Below are 24282 nucleotides of genomic sequence, written 5' to 3'. Positions count from 1 at the left end.
TGCTGTTAGTCTGATGGGCTTCCCTTTGTGGGTAACCCGACCTTTCTCTCTGGCTGCCCTTAAGATTTTTTCCTTCATTTCAACTTTGGTGAATCTGGCAATTATGTGTCTTGGAGTTGCTCTTCTCGAGGAGTATCTTTGTGGCGTTCTCTGTATTTCCTGGATTTGAATGTTGGCCTGCCCTACTAGGTTGGGGAAGTTCTCCTGGATGATATCCTGAAGAGTGTTTTCCAACTTGGTTCCATTTTCCCCCTCACTTTCAGGCACCCCAATCAGACGTAGATTTGGTCTTTTTACATAATCCCATACTTCTTGCAGGCTTTGTTCATTTCTTTTTCTTCTTTTTTCTTTTGGTTTCTCTTCTCGCTTCATTTCATTCATTTGATCCTCAATCGCAGATACTCTTTCTTCCAGTTGATCGAGTCGGTTACTGAAGCTTGTGCATTTGTCACGTATTTCTCGTGTCATGGTTTTCATCTCTTTCATTTCGTTTATGACCTTCTCTGCATTAATTACTCTAGCCATCAATTCTTCCACTTTTTTTTCAAGATTTTTCGTTTCTTTGCGCTGGGTACGTAATTCCTCCTTTAGCTCTGAGAAATTTGATGGACTGAAGCCTTCTTCTCTCATCTCGTCAAAGTCATTCTCCGTCCAGCTTTGATCCGTTGCTGGCGATGAGCTGCACTCCTTTGCCGGGGGAGATGCGCTCTTATTTTTTGAATTTCCAGCTTTTCTGCCCTGCTTTTTCCCCATCTTTGTGGTTTTATCTGCCTCTGGTCTTTGATGATGGTGATGTACTGATGGGGTTTTGGTGTAGATGTCCTTCCTGTTTGATAGTTTTCCTTCTAACAGTCAGGACCCTCAGCTGTAGGTCTGTTGGAGATTGCTTGAGGTCCACTCCAGACCCTGTTTGCCTGGGTATCAGCAGCAGAGGCTGCAGAAGATAGAATATTTCTGAACAGCGAGTGTACCTGTCTGATTCTTGCTTTGGAAACTTCCTCTCAGGGGTGTACTCCACCCTGTGAGGTGTGGGGTGTCAGACTGCCCCTAGTGGGGGATGTCTCCCAGTTAGGCTACTCAGGGGTCAGGGACCCACTTGAGCAGGGAGTCTGTCCCTTCTCAGATCTCAGCCTCTGTGTTGGGAGATCCACTGCTCTCTTCAAAGCTGTCAGACAGAGTCGTTTGTGTCTGCAGAGGTTTCGGCTGCGTTTGTTATTGCCCTGTCCCCAGAGGTGGAGTCTACAGAGACAGGCAGGTTTCCTTGAGCTGCTGTGAGCTCCACCCAGTTCGAGCTTCCCAGCAGCTTTGTTTACCTACTTAAGCCTCAGCAATGGCGGGCGCCCCTCCCCCAGCTTCGCTGCTGCCTTGCCGGTAGATCACAGACTGCTGTGCTAGCAATGAGGGAAGCTCCGTGGGTGTGGGACCCTCCCGGCCAGGTGTGGGATATGATCTCCTGGTGTGCCTGTTTGCTTAAAGCGCAGTATTGGGGTGGGAGTTACCCGATTTTCCAGGTGTTGTGTGTCTCAGTTCCCCTGGCTAGGAAAAGGGATTCCCTTCCCCCTTGCGCTTCCCAGGTGAGGCAATGCCTCGCCCTGCTTCAGCTCTCGCTGGTCTGGTCGGGCTGCAGCAGCTGACCAGCACCGATCGTCTGGCACTCCCCAGTGAGATGAACCCAGTACCTCAGTTGAAAATGCAGAAATCACCGGTCTTCTGTGTCACTCACGCTGGGAGTTGGAGACTGGAGCTGTTCCTATTCGGCCATCTTGCTCCGCCCCCCTATTTCTTTTCTTCTACTAACTTTCGGTTTGGTTTACTCTTGCTTTTCTAGTTCTTTAAAATGCATAGATTGTTTACGTAAAGTTTTTCTTTTTCTCATTTAGGCATTTATAGCTATATACTTCTCTCTTAGTACTGCTTTTGCTGTATCCCATAGATTTTGGCATGTTGTGTTTCCATTATCACTTGTTTCAATAAGTTTTTCAATTTCATTCTTAATGTCCCTCATTGACTCACTGTTCATTCAGGAGCATGTTGTTTAATTCCATGTATTTGTATGGTTTCCAAAATTCCTCTTATTACTGATTTCTAGTTTTATTCCATTGTGGTCAGAGAATATGCTTGATGTTATTTCATATCAAGTATATTTGAATATTTTGAATATTTTAAGACATATTTTGTGACCTAACATATGGTCTTTCTTTGAGAATTATCCATGTGGTGAGGGAAAAAAATGTGTATTCTGCAGCTTTTAAATGAAATTTTCTATAAATATGTATTAGGCCTATTTGGTATATAGTGCCGATTAAGTCTGAAGTTTCTTTGTTGATTTTTCTGCCTGGAAGATCTGTCCAATGCTAAAAGTAGGGTGTTGAAGTCTCCAGCTCTTATTGTAGTGGGGCCCATCTCTCTGTTTAGCTCTAATATTTGCTTTATATATCTAGGTGAGTCAGTGTTTGCTGTATTTAATTTTCAGTCTATGTGTGTCATTATAGATTAAGTGTGTTTCTTGTAGGCAGATCATTGGGTCTTCTTTTGTCATCCATTCAGCCACCCTCCTGTCTTTTGATTGGAGAATTTAGTCCATTTATATTCAGTGTTATCATTGATATGCAAAGACTGCAACTTTGTTGTTTGTTTTTTGATTGTTTTGTGGTCTCCACTTCCTTCTTTCTTTTTTTCCTTCTTCCTTTTAGTGAAAGTGATTTTCTCTGGTGATATGATTTAGTTTCTTGCTTTTTATTTTTTGTGCATCAATTGTATGTTTTTTAAATTTGAGATTACCAGGAGGCTTGCAAATACTATCTTAAAACCCATTATTTTAAGCTGATAACAACTTAACACTGTTTGCATAAACAAACTGACAAGCAAAAAGAAAACTAATAAAAAACTCTATGTCTTAACTTTGTACCCCTTCTTTTTAACTTTTGGTTGCTTCTATTTATATCTTATTGTACTGTCTATGTCTTGAAAAGTTTTGGCAGTTATTATTTTGGTCAGTCTATCATTTAGTCTTTCTACTTAAAACAAGAGTAGTTTGTACACCACAGTTAAGTGTTATACTATTCTGTTTTTTTTTCTGTGTAATTAAATTCCGTGTAATTACTATTACCAATGAGTTTTGTAGCTTCTGATGATCTTGTATTGCTCATTAACATCTCTTTCTTTCTGATTGAAGTACTTCCTTTAGCATTTCTTTTAAGATAGGTCTAGTGTTGATTAAATCCCTCAGCTTTTGTTTGTCTGGGAAAGTCTTTCTTTCTCCTTCATGTTTCAAGGATATTTTTGCTGGATATTCTAGGGTAAAAGATATTTTTCCTTCAGCACTTTAAATATGTCATGCCACTCTCCTGGCCTATAAGGTTCCCACTGAAAAGTCTGCTGCCAGATGTATTGAAGCTCCATTGTATATTATTTATTTCTTTTTGTCTTGTTGCTTTTAGAATTTTTTATTTATCCTTGACCTGTGGGAGTTTGATTATTAAATAGCTTGAGGTAGTTCTCTTTGGGTTAAATCTGCTTGGTGTTCTATTACCTTCTTGTACTCAGATATTGATATCTTTCTCGAGGTTTGGGAATTTATCATTATTATCCCTTTGAATAAACTTTCTACCTCTATCTCTTTCTCTGCCTCCTCTTTAAGGCCAATAACTCTTAGATTTTCCCTTTTGAGGTTATTTTTTAGATCCTGTAGGGATGTCTCATAGTTTTTCAGTATTTTTTTCTCTTGTCTGCTCTGGCTGTTTATTTTCAAATAGCCTGTCTTCAAACTCACCAATTCTGTCTTCTGCTTGATCAGTTCTGATATTAAAAGACTCTTATGCATTCTTCAGTATGCCAATTGCATTTTTCAGCTTCAGAATTTCTGCTTAATTCTTTTTAGTTATTTCAATCTCTTTGTTAAATTTACCTGATAAAATTCTGAATTCTTTCTCTGTATTATCTTGAATTTCTTTGAGTTTCTCAACTCAGCTATTTTGAATTCTCTGTCTCAAAGGTCACATATCTCTCTCTCTCCAGGTTTGGTCCTTGGTGCCTTATTTAGTTCATTTGGTGAGGTAATGTTTTCCTGGATGGTGTTGATGTTTATAGATGTTCTTTGGTGTCTAGGCATTGAAAAATTAGGTATTTATTATAGTCTTCTCAGTCTGGGCTTGTTTTAGCTGTCCTTATTGGGCAGGCATTCCAGATATTTGAAAGAATTTGCATGTTGTGATCTAAGCTGTATCTACTCTAGGGGCCATCCCAAGCCCAGTAATGCTGGGGTTCTTGCAGACTTATAGAGGTACCACCTTGATGGTCTAGGGCAAAAATCCAGAAGAATTCTCTAGATTACCAGGCAGAGACTCTTGTTCTCCTCCAGTACTCTCTCCTGAGTGAATGGAATCTCTTTCTCTGTTCTGAGCGACTTGGAGCTGTGGGTGGTGTGACACAAGCACCCCTGTGACCATGATGACTAGGACTGTACTAGGTCACACCTGAAGCCAGCACAGCACTGGGTCTCACCTGAGGCCTGCTGTAACTTCCTGGCTACAGTCTATAATTAATTGGTAAACGCCATGGGGCTCTAAAGTCAGCAGGTGGCAAAGCCAGCAAGGCTTGTGTCCTTACCTTCAGGCTGGTGAATTCTGCCTAGCCCTGGGCAGGACCAGAAGTGCTATCTGGAAGCCAGCAACTAGGGTCAAAAACCTTAGAAGTCTGCCTCGTGTTTTCTTATACTGCAGCTAAGCTGGAACTCAAACCACAACACACAGTCCTTCCTACTCTTCCCTACCCTTACCAAAGACGGAGGAGCCTCACCCCATGGTCACCACCATGACTAGCCCACAGGGAGTACTGCCAGACTACTAATGTTGTTCCCTTAAGGCCCAAGGGCTCTTTAGTCAGCTTGTGGTGAATGCTACCTGGCCTTGGACTCGCCCTTCAGGGCAATGGGCTCCCATCTGACTCAGGGCAGATCCAGAAATACCATCCAAGAGTCAAGTCCTGGAATCTGGGACCCCAAGAGCCTGCTTGATGTTCTACACCCCTGTGGCAGTGTTGGTACCTAAGGTGCAAGATAAAGGATATTTGAATAAACAGTAAAAGCAATATCTGTTACTTTTTCTTCTGCTTTTCTCAAGTGGAAGGAGTTTTGCCCCATAGCCACTACAGCTGGTAATATGCTGAGTCTCACCTGAAGCCAGCAAGTCTTATAGGCTTACCCATGGCCTTTAACATAATACCTGGCTATCACTGCTGGTTATTCAGGGCTCAAGGGCTCAGTTAGCAGGGGATGAATACTGCCAGAACTGGGTTCTTCCCTTCAAGGCAGCAGGTTTTCTTCTGGCCCAGGGTATATCTAGGGATGTCATCCAGGAGCTAGAATCTCAAATGGGAGCCTCATGACCCTGACCTATGCCCTATCCTGCTGTGGTTGAGCTGGTATCTAAGATGCAAGAAAAAGTCCTCATTCTTACCTCTCCTCTCCTCAAGCAGAAGGAAGGGGTCTCTTTTGGAGCTGAGCAGCCTGGGGTTAGGAGAGGGTTGATACTCACACTCCCTTAGCTGCGCCTGGCTGGCATCTCAGTAGGTTGCATGCCCCATCAGTCCACTGTCTCTGGGCCCAGTTCAGCACTAGGACTTGCCTGGAAGTTCCAGTTCTTGTGGCCTAGACTGCCTTTCAAGTTTATGTGGGGCCCCAAAGCATGTTAGCCTGTGATGGCTAGGCTTATGGGAACTGAAGTTTGCACCACTGGGATAGGTGATTCCTCTCTTGCTATGGCTGATTTAATTGCTCTTTCCATGGGTGGGCATCCGCTGACTTTGGTTTTGTTTTGTTTTCTGTTTTAATAGGCAGCACTGAGTTCAGTGCCTCACAGATGCTGCAATAAATATCCCTCTCCCCAGAATGAAGAAACACTCTCTGCACCAGGCTGCTGCTGCCAGGGGATGGGGCAGGAGCAGTGTTAGTGATTCAGGATGGTTTTTCCCACCTCTTCAGTGACTCTTTCAGCGATATGAAGTTAAAACTAGGTACTAAGAGTGTTCACCTGATTTTTGGTTCTTATGAAGGTGCTTCTTGTGTGTAACTAGGTGTCCTTGTAGGAGGGGGTTGGGGGGTTGTTTGGTGGAGTCTTCTATCCTATCATCTTGCTCATCAAGGCACCATTAGTCAAAAAGAACTGGGTGAACATCCTGACTTTGTTATCTGTATGAATGTATATCTTCTAATCTCAAGATATTAAAATACATACCTTGCAGAACCATGGAGGATGAAGGATCATTTATAAATCAGTGAGCGTGAGACAAAATATGCTCTTAACAAATAGCTTCTATTATAAGTAATATATAAAAATATGTAAAGTACATATTTCCAAAGCGTTGTTAAGTATGGTCACACCCTGAATCCCCCACCTTCTCTAAAGCATTTATCCAATAGTAAGTATCCATTAAGTAAGAGGATTTTTGAAATATGAATTAACAAAGTAAATATTACATGGAATGAGCTCTGCTTATGGCCAAATATAGTGCCAGACAGTATTCATATGTCACCTCAACAAACTAGTGCCCTGATTATGCATTAAATAAGGCTCCCCAAACATAATACTTTCACATATTCCTTTATTTGGTTCCCCTGAGTTTTTACATTCTTGTCCAGTACATCGTGGTAAGATTCTGGATGTATTAGGGACATATGCTTAAATTTTTTTCTTTTTGAAATAAGAGTAAGTCTACTGTGAAAAGGGAAGTGGGAAAGAAGAACCTACATGATGCTTGGAAAGGACACATATAGAAGTTTAGGAGCTGGAAATTGATTCCTTTGCAATAATTATTATCATATACCATTTGGAATGTTCAAGTACTCTCAAGGAGATACACATTCCAGTTTGAAGAATGGCTTTGCCCAATATTAAATCCTGTAGAGGAGCAAAAAAAAAAAAAAAAAAAAAAAAAAAAAGTAAGTTAGTATTAAAAATATACAAAAGAAATAAAGTGATTTACTCATGTAATAATTAGAACAAGTAACATTTGGCTATGTTTACAAAGTGCATTATTATAATTAAACTTATTGGGTATTTATAACATCACTATGAAGAAGTTTGGAATTAGCATTTTTTTAAAAAAAAAGGAAGTTAGGATTAAGAGAGTTTAAGTGGTTTTCTTAAGGTCCCAAAATGAAGTGGCAGAACCAGGACATAAACTCAGTCTTCTGGTTCTAAAGATGTGTACCAGATAACAGGTATTACCTACATTAGTAAAACCTGGGACCATTGTAAATAAACATTTAAAATCTTTCTTAAATATTGATTTTTGAAAACTTTCTAAAATTAGAATTTTCAAGTGTTTCAGTAAGGGAGTATGTAAAGTGTATAGATTTTTTTCTTACTGCCCATGTTTTCTATGAATCATCAAGCTAAAAATTCTATTGCTATTTAGTTTTTAAATCAGTATTTCTAGAGCATGACAGAATACACATAATGACTTGCAATCAGAGCACCACAACAATTTCAATGGCCATGGCATTTTTTTAAATTTAAGATATTCTGTATTTCATTTTGGGATCTGAAACATTAAGGAAGTAATGTGGTGTTTTTAAACTTAACTGAGTACTAATCCTTTTAGTAAATTAGAAATTAAAGCTGACATACTTCTTTCCAAAATATTCTTCCTTAAGCTACTCTAACTTTACGGTTTTTCTCTCATTGCTAGAATGGGATTATTTACCTACTGCTAATATTGGATTTAAGCTATTGTTTTTGGAGGAGATAATTTTGAGACTAAATTTTGAGTCTAAAAATCTGTGTGGCAAAAAGGTAGTTTACCAAATACCATTTTATAGAATAATACAATTTTATAAATATAATTTTATAATACTACTCTTATAAATACCATATTATAAAACAAGTTTTAGGAAATGCTTTCTGGTACTTAATGACTAATAGATTGCATCTTCTGCCTAGGAGAGCCTCCAAGTTTTCTGTCCTACATCCCATGGGAGGCCCTTACAGGGGCACGGAAAACCCGTTGCATCTCATCACTGCTAACTGACAAATTAATTAAAGCTTTTTTCCCGTCCATGAAAGCCAGTGGTCTTGCCATAAAAGGTGAGCTAGAAGATATTCATTTTTCCATCCTATAGCATATACATTTAAAGAAAGTATGTGATTTAAAGAAAGTAATGTATAAGAAATTACAGTCCATTCCCAAAAGAGAGTCACTAAAATTAGAAAAATCCATCCAAAAATCTAGGCGTACGGAGATCCTCCACTTTAAAAGTCATTTTCTTAACCCAGGAATGTAAGTAGGAGGCTATCCTTTGATATCTATACTGAAATAACAAATTTAAAGAAAATATGCAGATGTTTCAAAGTTTAGAAATGGAAAACCACCACAGGAAATTATTAAATAGAAGCATAACTCTGGCCCAAGGACAAGTGTCATTAGCTGGTGTAAGGTGCAATAGGAAAGAAAAGGGATGGTGCAGTGACTTTTTAATAATGCTATTTTTAAAAACAAGTAAATTCCAAGAAGATGATGTCTTTCTTACCTTTTTGTTTTACTGGTATTTAGAATACTTTTTTTTTAGTGAGATGATAATGATAGGAAATGGTGGTAATTGTTTATTTTCCAATTCTCCTCCTCTACAGAAAAAAAAGGCTGGTCTTCTGATGTGGGCCTTCCTCTGCCTCATCCTAACTCTAAATGCATGTTTAACACCATAGCATCCCAAAGCCTGGGAACTATGTGGGATCTGAGGATGGAGAAGACATGCATAAGTGAACAGGGTCCTTCCGATATTTCAACACACTTATGAAAAAATTCAGTTTCTTACCTTGCCCCAGGAGGCCCCATATGGCTTTCCACCTGCCCACACTTTTTAGCCTCATCTCTTTCCACTCTCTCATCTGCTCACTGAGCTCCAGCCGCACTGGCCTCCTTCCTGTCTCTCCAAGAGTCACACATCCTTGCTTTGTCTTGTGGCCTTTGTATCCACAAATCTGCTTGTTCTCTCCTCCTCATGGCTCTTCGGATGACTGGCTTCTTCTCACCCTTCAGTACCCTGTGTCCTTGGCCATCCCATCTTAAGTGGACCCCTTTCTCCTCCACTCACTTTCTGACATACCAGCTTATTTCCCCTCATTTCACTAAGAACTAATTTTTATTATTTGTTTATTTCTAGCTTATTTGTTGTCTATCTCCTCCTGCTAAAATATAAGCTCCCAAACTGTAGAATGTTTATCTTTTTTGTTCTCTGTTGTGTCCACTTTTCCAAGAACAATGTTTGGCAATTGACAGTTATTGGGTACAATTAATTGAAAAGAAAAAGTGCAGGAAGGGAGTTGAGAAGGGAAGGAAGGAAGAAAAGGAGAAAAGGAGGAAGTAAGGAAGTGGGGAGGGAAGGAGACTGTAGCAAGATTTTTTTTTTGGTGAAAGGAAAGTCAATTGATCTTGGCAATAGCATGAGTTTAAGAATATTTTGATTATATCTTTATTTGATAATTATCTGCAACCTTCTTTGGAATGAAAATTTTGTAAGTACAAAAACTTTGTTGCTTTTCCACCATTGTATTTCCAATGTCTAAAATAGGGCCTGACACAAGGCACTAAATAAATATTTGTTGAAGTAATTGATGAACGATGAGCTCCACTTAGGAAATAATGAGAAATACTATTAAGAAGCAAGAATATTTTGAGTGACAAGAAGTAATCTTTCAGGCATTTGAATTTGAAAATGCATGAAAAAGAAAACTATACATAATGCTAAATAAGGCCCAGCAAAAGCGTACACAGCAACGTTTACAATAACCACAAATTGGCCGGGCGTGCTGGCTCACGCCTGCAATCCTAGCACTTTGGGAGGCTGAGGTGGGTAGATCACCCGAGGTCAGGAGCTCGAGACTAGCCTGGCTAACATGGTGAAATCCCATCTCTACTAAAAATACAAAAAATTAGCCGGGCGTGGTGGCGGGCGCCTGTAGTCCCAGCTACTTGGGAGGCTAAGGCAAGAGAATCGCTTGTGCCTGGGAGGAGGAGGTTGCAGTGAGCCGAGATTGCATCACTGCACTCCAGCCTGGGCAACAAGAGCAAAACTCTGTCTCAAAAAAACAAAAAAAACAAAGAAACAAAAAACAAGCAAAAAGCCCCCCACAAATTATTTCATAAAATTTGCTCAGATTACCTACTTGCTGCACACTGAACTAATAAAGAAAAGAATGCTCATTAGGACCTAGTATGGCCCAGGTAATGTGCTTACCATTTTCACCTGTCACCCGTTTTACCTTACTGGATCTTCATAACAACTAAATCACGTCTGTTTTATAGATGTAATAGGGTGTCTTTGCTGGGCGAACACTCCTATAAAATACAATTGGGAATAGTCCTATCATGTCCAGAACATAGAAGCTCCTTGCACATAGAATTAGCTAGTATCTCTCCCTACTGTGTCCATTTACACCCACTGATCCACACAGGGGCTGAGAAGCCTTCTGGGTGGAGGGCTTACACCTTCAAGTCACTGGATTTCAAGTACATATGAATGTGTTTGACAGACTCACGTGACCCTGACAGATGGTAACTTGTAGGGAACAACGTGGAGCCTCTGAGAGTGACATTGCTATGGCGAAGGAAGAATCTGGCATGATAAGCTACATCTAACCATATGGCTTGTTCTTCAGAGGGGCGTGCTGGGTTCTTCTGGGGATCAGTCTGGTGCTGATAATGGAATCTTCTCTTACTCATCCACTCTGTTGGTATGTTTTTACCCTGTGGAGAAACTGGCTGTATATCAGTCAGGGTTTCAGTTCTAGATCACAGAAACTCCTTTAAGCAGAAAGTTATTTAACACAGATGTTTACAAAGGTGTTGGAAGGACTGGGGGACCTGGAATTAGCCTGAGCTTCTGGGAACAGTATTGAACAGTCCCTGAACAATACGGTAGATCCGGCCAGTTAAGGGTGTAATTCTCACACCATCACCACAACGTGGCAGAATCAGTAAGCTGCTGGAAGCAGAATACCCCACCTCACCCACAAGCCGAGGAGCCAGAAGATGCTACCACCACGGATGGCTCCAGCTCCACTTCATCTCAGCCATGATCCATGCTAGCAGAATGAATGCCCCATGCCCTGCCTCTTGACACCACAAAGCCAGGGACCCCTGTCGTCACCACTGTGGAAAATTCTTATGCTTCCATGATCATGATTGCCAGCAAAAATGACAAAAGCAGACAGCAGCTGCCCTCACATCACTCTCGTCTTCTACATCTTGGGTGGGTGTCTCTTCTTGGAGAAGCTAGGTCACATACAGAACGTGAGCTGTGAAAGGGATCCAAGAAATGTTATTTTTTCATGTTTTGCCCTCCAGAGTGCGGGGAACCAGTGTTCAATATCTGCTATAGCTTACATGTGTGAATTGAAAGTTATATCTCTGAGTGCTGAAGCCCCTTAGAGCACAAGCAATTTTGCTGTGGGATGACTACAATAAACAGAAGGGACTCAGATAATCTTGTGGGAACTTCCTCAGTGAAACACCCAAAGGGCAGTCTCTTCCATATTTTGCAAGAATGACAACAGAGATCCCTGGCATAGGGTGGCAGGGATAGCATTTCAGGTCCACTACAGTCCAGGTATGTAGGTCTCTAACTCCACTAACATCTGAGCAGCAGAAAAAGAAGGAGGACAAAGGTCCCACTGGGGACAGAAACCACAAGGAATTGTCAGTCCTGAAGCTTTGGGCTTTAAATTAAGGTTGATTCATGAAAATATGTAAGCTCCCCTAGGGTCGTGTAGAGAACTGGGGACCTGGAATTGTCATTGTAACATCAAAAAGGAGGGGTTAAAGTTCTCAAGATTACCGTATTAATATACCTTCATTTGAATTCATGTGGGTCTTTTGGTTATATTGATGAAGATGATGAAGCTTAGAGCAAGTCATCACTTTGCCTAGACAGGAGTGGATCTATAATTTGACTCTCTCCAAAGTAGATGGTTTTTATATTGGCATTCTTTTGACTGAAAGTGACAGAATATCTTGCCTCATATTGTCTTACACGACAAAGACATTTATTATTCCCCATAATGGGAAGTCTGGAGATGCCATGAGCAGGGCGGCAGGGCTCCAGCTGTCCTCTGATTCCTTTAGCTCTTCCTCACTCTGATACTTCAGGTTGGAGACAAGATGGCTGCCCTGGGTCCAGGCCTCAGGCCAAGCATGATGATGGCATTTTGAAGAAAGGGGTCACATTCACCTCCGGTTTTCCTAAGATGATGGAAATTATTTTTCTGTAAGTCCCCCAGCAGACTTTCTCTCATGTCTCATTCACTAGAACCAATCCCTTTCTCTAAGCCTATCCTTGGGAAAAGAAATAAGATAACTGTGGTTGGCTACACTAATTAGGATGCACCACTGCAGCTGGAGTGGACTTGACTTTCCCAGGAGCATAAGGCTATGTGAAGAAGTGTGGTCACCTAAACAAAATCAGATATGCTAGAAAGGAGGACGATGAGGGTAATGGAGGTTGGGTAGGCAAGGAGTGATGCCAGGTTTGACCTCTCCATTAAATACTTAACTATTTTCCTGGGGGAAAAATTACAAGAAAGTTATTTTTGTTAAGGTTGGGTGATACACTGAGGAATGAGGGAACACCCAAATGCCAGGGCAGAAGAGGCAAATTTAGAAAAGAGTGAGAGAGAAGATGGACTGTTTCAAAAGGTGGAGCACAGAAGGGAATCTGCTGTACATTGGACACAACAAAGTTGCTTGTACCAAAGGTATGTACCCTGGTAAAGGTTTTTATGAGAAGGTCCTCTGAAGAAGAGGCAGGACACAAAGAATTCCACAGTTAAAGAGATCCAGGAGACCAACTGGAGGAGTGTCCGACAAGAGAGCAGGAGTAAAGTGACAGATGAGAAAAAGAAAGGCAAGAAAAGGATGAGGAGACCTGCTGGCCTGCAGTTAGTGCAAGGTGCTGTTGCTGGGACACCTGTTCGGGTGCTGCTGGGAATTACAGTCTCTGGCAGCTGGGTTCTGAAGAGAAGAAGTGGCTCTTAAGTAGCCGATATCCTTTGTGTCTCTGGTTATTAAAAATACAATTTAACGATGAGGGAATTCAGCAGAGCAGCAATTCTGAGGCTATCACCTTGCACTTACCGCCTAGTAAGATAAGTTTACCAAGAAAAAAAAGAAAAAAAGAAAAAAGAAAAAAAAGGAGAAGTTTACCACTTCTGTGTTTTCTCCTGGCTGACTTCGAAGCTGCAGAATCTGAGTGTGGTCTGTAAAAGGGGCAGGGGCTCTAAATTAAAATGAACAGCACTGTAGCTTCTCCCACACCTTGCCCAGAATGTCTTAGTTACTGAACCACAAACCACTCACTGCTGTGGCCCTCTGGAATGCTTTCTAGGAATATCCCTGTACAGATGCTCTTCATGAGCCCTTTCAAACCTCGAATCTTTGTCTCCCCTGATTCCTGTTATGTTGCATATAATGCTTCAGTTTTGTAGTGCCTGACACCATTATGAATGAATGTATGGTGATCTATGAATGGATATTTGAGCTTTACAGCTATTTTATGATTTAGGTGCTATTTTATAAAATGTGGACACCTAGTGTTGGCATTTAAATGAAGCTGACTTATGTAAGCATAGTGGTATAAAAATGAGGGAAAAACTAGCCTTAGACAACAGCCCTCTTTTGGTGCTTACTTATCCAATCAAATTTTGACTCTTTGATTCTCATATATATGTCCCAACAGTCGTGGCCTGGTTGAGGTTGCATTATTTGTAAAGTCTTTTGGCTCTGTATGTGGAATTGACATCTTGGTCCCATTCTTCACTCAAAATATTCTTCCAATTCCAGCTGCCATGGATTGCTATAAAGGAAATTTTCTGCAGCATCCCTGGACATGCTGGTGTTAGCTCCAAATCTCCTCAGAGAAGGATCAGGTAACTAGCATAAATCCCATGAGGAACATCTCTTTTCTCTTCAAGAGCTAAGCACTGAATGCAGCCTTCTGATGTGTTATGCTGATTGTATTTTGAATGTGTTTAAATTAAGACTGAGCCACATATTCCACTCATGAGCCTCAGCAGAAATCAAGGGATAGGCTGATTTCTCTTTAGAAAATCAAGATTCCTTACCAGGAAAAGAAAGTATAGATACTGGGCATCAAGACTGATAGATGTCTACTATAATCATCCACATGGAAGTTTCAGGAATTTAATGGGTTATCAGCCCAATGTATTTACGTTTCAACCCTGTGTAGTGATTTTCTAAAAGGTTATGTTGCCTCAGCATCCACTTTAATAGGTTTAATTTTCTCATACCAGAAGTGAGCTTGGTCATCCTTGACATAATTTTCAGTTCTCTGCCTTTTCCCAGTTCCTTAATGTGGTCAATCCAGATATCTGTCTTGCACAATCCCCTCCTGGCGACCAACTCCCCATAGCACGGCTAGATGCAACCTACTGGACTTATCCCATTGACCCCCACAGCCCACATGGACTGCACACACATGCTGTAGCAACCATCTCTCCCTCAAAACATGACCCCATGGAATTTGTGCTGGCTTGCTCAAAATCCAACAGTTAGAACTCCCCATGGAAAACCTGCATGGGTAACGCCCTGAACCACAAAAAAGACTTCAGTCCACAGGTCCCTCTTTCTTTCTCTTGCTCTCCACCCACTGGTTGAGTGTCTGTGTCCTGGACAGTTCCCCACGCTCCCTTTGCCCTGTGAGGCATGCTGCCTTCTTCTCTCTGATCTGCAAGTAATAAGCTGCTTCTGTTATTTTATGTGTTTTGCTGATTGGAAGAATTATTTTATGCCTCCTCTGGGTCTCAACTGGCCAACACATTTAAACTTAACATTTTTCCCCATCAGGGCTCTCCTAAAGAGTGGCTATCTGGTAGGAATAACCTGGATACAAATCAGACAAGAGTCACAGGGTGTCATCAGTATAAACAGGTTTTCTATGAGAGGCACACTGGTCATGGGTCAGATGCTTAGGCATTGGGCTGGTCTGCCACGAGAAAGAAGAATCCTGTGAAAGGCTCATTGTAAGCATTTGTGACCAAATTCCTGGAGCCCCATCAGTCAGGGCTACAGTTTATGGCCACTTTTGCAAAAGAGACCTCAAGACCAAAAATACAACACCTTGAAATTAGATTTTTGAATATCAAAGTAAAATTTCAGATCATGGAGTCTAGATTTTTTCTTTTTTTAATTTTTTTTCTTTTTTTAAATTATTATTATTATACTTTAAGTTCTAGGGTACATGTGCATAACGTGCAGGTTTGTTACATATGTATACTTGTGCCATGTTGGTGTGCTGCACCCATCAACTTGTCAGCACCCATCAGACTGGATTAAGAAAATGTGGCACATATACACCATGGAATACTATGCAGCCATAAAAAAGGATGAGTTTGTGTCCTTTGTAGGGACATGGAGGCAGCTGGAAACCATCATTCTTAGCAAACTATCACAAGAACAGAAAACCAAACACCGCATGCTCTCACTCATAGGTGGGAACTGAACAATGAGATCACTTGGACTCGGGAAGGGGAACATCACACACTGGGGCCTATCATGGGGAGGGGGGAGGGGGGAGGGATTGCATTGGGAGTTATACCTGATGTAAATGACGAGTTGATTTTTTAGACAATACATCTTGAGAACCTCATCTTTCTTCTTGGTTATTTTAATTATGTATCCAATAAAGGCAGTAAAAATGACTTAAAATAAAAAATTATTTTATGTTGTTTGGAATAGGTCATTATTAACTCATTCCTAAATTATAGCATCTAGGAGAGTCTCTGCTGCACCTCATTACAAGATGCAAAAATACAGCAATTTCACACTTGCTTAGTTGGAATAATTCCATAAAATGTAAAACACCATCAAAAGTATCAAAAAAGGAGACTAAAGATGTGAAGTTTAACATATAAAACAATCTTCTGAAGAGGAATGTGAAGCTCTTTGCAACATGTGATTAGGTATCAGCATATAACAGTATAAAAGGTAATACTTAACTGCAAAGAAATACTTTACTAATAATGGGGTATTGTTATGCAGAGATTGTATTTCTGATTAGAGAACAAATACCATATGTTCACCTGCTCCATGGGCATTCCAGTTTTGCATACCAGGCACGTACTCTGCTACATGCATGGCAGCACTCAATTTGGAAAGTGCTATGTTGCTTGACAACATCCCCAGGCCTGCTGAATAGGAATTGAAGAGATTGCCAATCCCACATAGTCTTGACAATCATCCTCTTTGCACATGCAGGAGACAACACTAATGATCCTGTCATCCTTCCCCGCTCAAGTACTCAGGACAGACAATGCAGTAGGGGATAATGAGGTCCATGATCTCAACTATTCCTGGTTCCTGCACCTGTATGTTTGCAGAGGCTCAAGGAGTTCCTCTGAAAGCTGACGATCTGGAGGATAAAAATGATTTACAGATACATGCTTAGTGAATGAAGTAGAACGTTTTTATTTATCTTGTTTTTTTTGAATCCACACCTGGATATGAATCTGTGTCTCCAAGGCCTATACCACTTACTTTTATTGTTATTTGTGATTTTAGTTCTGTAGTTCTTTGAATACTAACAGCCTTCCTTCCTGGTATAGAGATCTTTCTGCTTTTTTCAAATCTTATGGAGGAGATAAGAGAGAGGACCAGTTGTGGTTGCTTATGCAGACAAGGTTGGGGTGGGTATAATTAATTAAGATGCTTGGAAAGTTTGTGAGTTGTCAAAGTGATGAAATCTAAAGTACTGATGACACACTTTGGAGAGCATGGCGAAAGAGATCATGGAATTTTTGCATAATGGACATATTTTTCTCCTCTAGTCTATAAGAGTTTACATGTGTAATTCTTGGCACAAAGTAGGTGTTTAATAAATATATATTGCATGATGAATTAATAAAATATAAAAACATAATAAGGGCAGGATAATTTGATTTTCTAATTATGTCTGTGTAAAAATGGAGTGATGAGAAAGCACACAATTTCTCTCTAGTCTTTAATTGAATGAGAAAAGAAGTGTTCATTCAATAAAACAAATAAACAAATGCTAGCAAAAAATAATGACCAAGAACCTAACAGGAAAAAGGGAGCAATGATTTACGGTATAAAATTTAAAAATATGTATGTAGCTCTGGAAAGAAAGGAAACTTCAGCCTTGCTTCGTTAGCTCCTAACCTGGCTCCAACTTCACAAAATTAGTTCTAGGGAAAGAAAATATGTCAACCAAATTCTGATAATTCTCTTTTTACCCTTCATTTGGAAAGAAAAGGACTTAGGAAGTGGTTTTCTAATTTACTCTATTTAGTCCTGGATGGAGTAGAAATAGTTTTGTAAAGAGAGGGGCAAATGGACAGCCTTATCAACCAGCATTGACTGAGTCTGATGAAGCCTAAGTGCCAAAGCTTCATATGAAATAGCGGTAACAATACAAGGCCAAAGAGAACGGCACGGAAGAACACATACCTCCTCCAGGCCAAGTATAACGCTAAGAGTGTCAAACTAAAATAATTGAATATTAAAGCAATGCCAAGTGTGAGCTTCTATTGCAATGCAAAGGGGCATATTTTTCTACCTACTTTATAGTGTTTTATGTTCTAATAAAATTCTTTGGGCTGAGTGCTAGTAAGAAACGTAATAAACCTGCATGTTCTGCACATGTATCCCAGAACTTAAAGAAAAGTTAAAAAAAAAAAAAAAAGAAAGAAAAAGAAAGAAATCACAATGAAAGATGACCCTCATCCCTTACCACTTAAAACTGGAAAATAATTTTACTTCTGCTAGGCTCATTTCTACTGGCTCTACCTACCCCTTAAACCCCTGCTTTTAACCATGTAAGAGAGGATGCATTTTTATTTGTCCCTCTCCTTTATGTTTATATAGAGTGATTTTCATTTAAAATACTTGATGATTGCAGAGAGCAGCAAAAATAAAAGCATGGCGGTAATGATGGTTCTTTCTGTTCATTTTTTCTCCCACAAGCGATGCTCCATATAGTAGCTGGTTCATCCAGCAGGAAGAATGGCAGATGGAGTTTACTAATATATCAGTACATGAAATGGAAAAAACAAAACAAAACAAAACAAAACAAATAAGCCACCAGGAAGAGGGCTTCCAGAAGACACATTATGATAGGACATTTATTCAATAAATATGAGCTCAAACATATCTCATCCCTGGAAATCAAGTTAAAACACACAGCCTTGATATGCTTGCTATTTCTGAACCAGGTCCTGTCTAGCTTTCCTGAAGCTATCCAGACAGGACCAGATTAGCATCTTTCCAGTACTGCAAAAAGCAAAACCAAACGTCAACAACAACAAAACCCTGTTTTCTGTGTACTATTTAAAAATTGTTGGCAGGGCGCGGTGGCTCACGCCTGTAATCCCAGCCCTTTGGGAGGCCGAGGCAGGTGGATCACAAGGTCAGGAGATCCAGACCATCCTGGCTAACACAGTGAAACCCCGTCTCTACTAAAAATACAAAAAATTAGCCGGGCGCGGTTGTGGGCGCCTGTAGTCCCAGCTACTCGGGAGGCTGAGGCAGGAGAATGGCGTGAACCCGGGAGGCGGAGCTTGCAGTGAGCCGAGATCGCGCCACTGCACTCCAGCCTGGGCGACAGAGCGAGACTCCGTCTCAAAAAAAAAAAAAAAAAAAAAAAAAAAATACAAGAACAAAAATTAGCCGGGCTTGGTGGCGGGCGCCTGTAGTCCCAGCTACTGGGGAGGCTGAGGCAGGAGAATGGCATGAACCCAGGAGGCGGAGCTTGCAGTGAGCGGAGATCGCGCCACTGCACTCCAGCCTGGGCGACAGAGCGAGACACCGTCTCAAAAAAACAAAACAAAACAAAACAAAACAATTGTTGAGGCTTGATTCATTTGTTCAACAAATATTTAGTAAGTTCTTACTATGTGTCAGGTACTAAGTTAAACAAGAAAATCTTTTTAATACAATCAACAAGGCACCCTGCACTCTGAATGCTCAAATAGATAACACTGATTGGTCAGCGTTTTCCTGGCTCCCTTAGCAACAGAAGGCCAGGCTAGCCTGAACTCAGGGGGTTGCATGCGGGAACTTGACTGGTATTCTCTCTCCTTTCTGTTCCCTGTTCTCCCTTTTGCTCCTCCTTTCTCTCTTTCCATCTTAATATCTCCTCTCTGTTTCTCTCTGCATATTAACTTTGTTCTCCCAAGCTACTTATTCTTACAAGCATACAACTATAGTCACAGGGAGCTCTGGACTTGTATCCCTACAGATTTGTTTCTGGAAAAGAAAGCAAGCTTCCCCCATCCAGCTTCAGTCAATTGCAAGGATTCTACTTGGCCTGAGGATAAGCCCAACTTTGGATCAGGTGGTGGGTTACAATTATTAGGCCAGGAAGGTGGGGTCTGTTACAATTATATGAGCTAGCGAGAGGAGATAAGGAGTATAATATTATGTAAAGAATAGCTATTGCAAAGACAGCATGTCATTAGTGTGCTATTACAAAACATGCTATGAGAAAAACCATCTAAAATTATCCATTGTCTATTTTAAAGAAGATACAATTTTAATTAAAAGAGTGCAAAGCGCACAATCAGAAAATCTAAACAGGGAGACATAAAATAGCTGAAAACAATTAAAAAAATACCTAACAAGGTATTTTCCTCTAATCATCAAGACTTAGCTTAAATGTCACTTCTCTGTTAAGTTTCTAGCTGACCCTCAAGACTGGCTAGGTCCTCCTCATACAGCGCCAGTGTTTCTCCTCTCCCACACTTGCCACATGGAACTTCATTATTTGTTTAAAGTTTTTTCCTCTGATAAGATTGTAACCTCCATGAGAGCAGGAACATATCCAGAGTCCAGCATAATGCCTGACACACAGTAAGCACTCAACAGATGTTATTTTAATGAATACAATGAGGCAATTTAAAATGATCAGATATAATTTTTACATCCTAAGTTTGTAAGGATTTTTTAAACTGATAATTTTCAGTGCTATCTAGGATCATTGAAAACGTAATTCTTACACACCACTGATAAAATTGTAAATTGATGCCACATTTCTGGAGGATAATTTGACAATTGGGACTAGAGCTCAAAATGTTCATAGCCTTTGAATTTTATTTAGAAACTTAAGGAAATAATCAGGCAGTTATACTCAAGGCTATAGCTGCAAATGTCTGTTTTATAACTTTCTCCCTGTTTTCTTCTTTCTAACTACCTTCATTACCAGCTGTAAACCTCATGCAAGTAAAATTTATTAGCTGCTATTTCTCTTTGCACAACTATTTAAAAATTGTGGGTGACTCACTTCCTCTTACTCCTCAAGGTGTGATCTCCTGGCTCATCACCAATGTCTCCAGTACTCTTGAATTAATTCTTAGTGATTTCAGTATCTGCATACATGATCCTTCCAAAACCCTGGCCTCTCAATTGCTAAGCCTCTTTTCTCCAATGGGTTTCACCACCATCCTTTGAGATATCTACTCCCATGGTTTTCCTCTAGACTCTGTCATACTGTTCATTACCGTAATCATAGTTGTCAGAATTCCGATTCTCTAAGCAACACCCTCTGTCTTTAAAGTTCATTCCTTCTACGATATCCTTATAAAGACTGTTAAAGTACCCTAATTCTAACAATTATTTCAGCCCACCAGGACTATGTTAGTCCACTTTGCATTGCAACAAAGGAATACCTGAGGCTGGGTAACTTACAAAGAGAAGAGGTTTTTTTGGTTCATGTTTCTGCAGTCTGTACAAGAAGCATCGTACCAGCATCTGTTTCTGGTGAAGCCTCAGGAAGCTTCCAATCATGGCAGAAGGTGGAGCAGGAGCAGGAATGTCACGTGGTGAAAGAGAGAGCAAGAGAGGGGAAGAGGTGACAGGTTCCGTTAGACAACTAGCTCTCATGTAAACTAACAGTGTGAGGAAAACTGCCCCCATGATCCAATCACCTACCTCTAGGTCCCTCTCTCGACACATGGGGATTACTATTCAAGATGACTTTTGGGTGGGGACATAGAGCTAAACCATATCAACAAATAATAGCATGTTGGTTGTTCTTTGTTTACTTAAATGTTCTTTTATATCTCTCAGAGAATTTAAACATTTTCTTCATAGAGGTTCTACACATTCCTCACAAGGTTTGTTTCTAGATATTCTTTCTTTTGGTTCATACCTATTCTTTCATGTTATTTTATATTGATCATCTTTTGTACATTGAGAAGTTATTTATTTTTGCTAATTGTTAAACTCATCATCTTACCTAATTTTTTTGCTTCTACTGGGTTTTTAGATGGTTTGCTTAGGTTTTCTAGTTTTGTATAATTATGTCATTTGCAAATAATGAAACAATGATAATTTTGCTTTATATTTTGTTTTTGCTACTTTAATTATCTTTTCTAATTGAGCTGACTAATTCATTCATGGAAATACTAAATAGGAGATACTATTTATTATTATTTTGTCTTATTTCTTTCCAGTCTTTCATTCTTATGTTTTTGCAAGGTAAATAATAGAAAACACATAATTTATATTATTTCCCAAATTATGCACATACGCAAATTGTAGCTATGCATGTATTTACAATCTTATTTTCCTTCATTTTGCAGTTAGTTCAAGGATTTTCTTTTCTTTCTTTCTTTTTTTTTTTTTTTTGGAGACAGAGTCTCGCTCTGTCAGGACTCACTCATTATTATAGGGAGGGCACCAAGCCATTCATGAGGGATCTGTCTCCATGACCAAAACACCTCCCACTAGGCAACCCTACTCTAACAGTGGGGATCACATTTCAACATGAGATTTGGAGGGGACAAACATCCAAACTATATCAAGGACTTACAATCCACCCTGTCCTTCTCATTGTGCTAATTTTCTTCCTCACACCATTAGATTCTATGTGACTTCATTATAGTCATTCTCCTGTCCCTTTCTATCCTTATTGCACTCACATGGCTCAAATAAAATTCTGGTTAAAGCAAGTTCTCCATTTACGTCTGCATCTAAGCTGCTGAATTGGCTGGTGGAAAATAAAAATCATGGTGACTGCTCTGTTTAAATTAATGATCTGCAACTGTAAGAGAAACCCTTATTATTTCCTGGCGACCCTGCTATTTTACATTAGACTTTTTCCTTTCTCATCAGCTCTCTGAATCTCTAACATCTTCCCTTTCCTCTTCTCTCACATCTGATGCTCTTAATTTCTACTTCACAGAGAAAAATACAAGCAGTTGGAATGTACTTTCTACCATCTCTCCCCAGGCATGTTTAACAGCCTACAGACACCTGTGCCTCCTCTGCTCATTTAAAGCAAGCTTGTACACTATATCTCATCGTTTTCTGCTTACTCAAGGACATTGTTCCAGCAAATCTCCTCTCTCTCTCTCATGCATCATCAATTCTTTTGTTTTATACTGGATCATTCCCATCCATATGGGACATGGAGCTATTTTTTTTATCTTGAGAAAACAAAAACCAAAACTGTCTCCACTTCTGCCATCAGCTACCAATCTCCTTTTTCTGCTACCCTTTAGAGGAGATTCCTCAGAAGAGTTGTTTATACTTGATTCTGTTTTGCTTTGCATATTTTCTCTTGATTTCCTTCTAAGTAGGTATTCATTTCTACCATTCCACAGAAACTGCTTTTGTCAAAATCATCAGTGATCTTTTTGTTTCCAGATCTAATGATCAATTATTAGTCCTCAGCCTACTTGAATTATCAGCAGCATTTGACATAGTTAACCACTCCTTCCTGTATCACTTTCTTCACTTGGCTTTGGGAATCTCAATCACTCCGTCTCTCGTGGTTTTCTTCCTACCTACTGATCATGCATGTTTAGTCTTTTTTGCTGGTTACTCATGTCTCTGACTTAAACATTGGAATGCCCTGGGACTCCACCCATAGATCTTTCCTCCTTTCTATCTGTACTGCCTCCCTAGGTGATTTTGTCTATTTATGTAGACTTAAATATCATGCAAATGCTGATGACTTCTGAATTGTTTCTTCATGTCAGACCACTCCTCTGAACTCTAGGCTCATATATCCAATTCCTACTTGATCTCTAGGATGTTTACTTTGTATGTCAAACTTAATAGATCACATCCTGATAATCTGATCTCTCCATCCTATAATGCTCCTTATCTCATTAACTGACAACTTCAGTCTTTCAGCAGTCAAGGTTTAAATCTTAAAATTATCACTAACTCTTCTCTTTCGCTCTTATTATCTATTAGCAAATTCTGTTGGCACTATCTGCAACATCCAGAGTCTGACTGCTTCTCACTACTTTCCCTACTGTCTCTCTAGTTCAAGATATTTTCATCTCCCTAGATTGCAGCAAGGCATCCAGACTGGTTTCCCTGCTACCATCCTTATTTCATTTTAACCCTCTCAATACAGCATCAGAGTGATCCTTGGAAAATGTAAGTCTGATAATTTCACTTCTCTGCATAAAACTCTCCAGCATTCCTGTCTCCCTCAGATTGAAAACAAAAATTTTTCATCAAGGCCTACAATAATCTGGCAGTCCATGAACTCTGTGACCACATCTACCATTCACACACTTGCCCAGTCCACTCCGCTTCCTTGTTGTTCTTTGAACACTTAAGCAAAATTCTACCTTGGGACATTTGCACTGACACCACTTGGAATGCTTTTCTTCCAGATATGCATATAGATCACACCTTAACTCTTTTAGTTATCTGCTAAAATAGCACATCAAAATGAGACTTTATATTACCATTCTATTTAAATTATAACTTCCTTTCCTGGCAATTCTCATTTCTGTTCTCTGTCTTCTATCCTTCATTAGTCTTATATAACATATTTGCTTGTTGATTATGTGTCTTATTAGAATGTAAGCTTGAGGGCAGGAATTTTGTCTCTATCACCTAAAATACTGCCTATTGTATATTGGCACGCATATAGTGTTTTCAAATATATAAATGAAATGCTTATCTTTAAGATGAAAAATTAGGGACATTCTTAAATATCCAATTATATAATAATGTCTGAATAAGTCACGGAAAATGAATTATGTTTCTATATGATGAAGCAAACACATCCACCAAAATTAGCATTAAAAGAATATTTGATGAAAATAAAATCCTTGAAGTAACTGCAAATGAAGGAAAATAAGATTGTAAATACATGCATACTTAAAATTTGCATATGTGCATAATTTGGGAAATAATATAAGTTATGTGTTTTCTATTATTTACCTTGCAAAAACATAAGAATGAAAGAATAGAAAGAAATAAGACAAAATAATAATAGTGTCTCCTATTTAG

The sequence above is a fragment of the Macaca mulatta genome, chromosome 1 (genome assembly GCF_049350105.2).
Source record: "Macaca mulatta isolate MMU2019108-1 chromosome 1, T2T-MMU8v2.0, whole genome shotgun sequence".
Taxonomy (NCBI): domain Eukaryota; kingdom Metazoa; phylum Chordata; class Mammalia; order Primates; family Cercopithecidae; genus Macaca; species Macaca mulatta.
Note: the sequence above shows the minus strand (reverse complement) of the source record.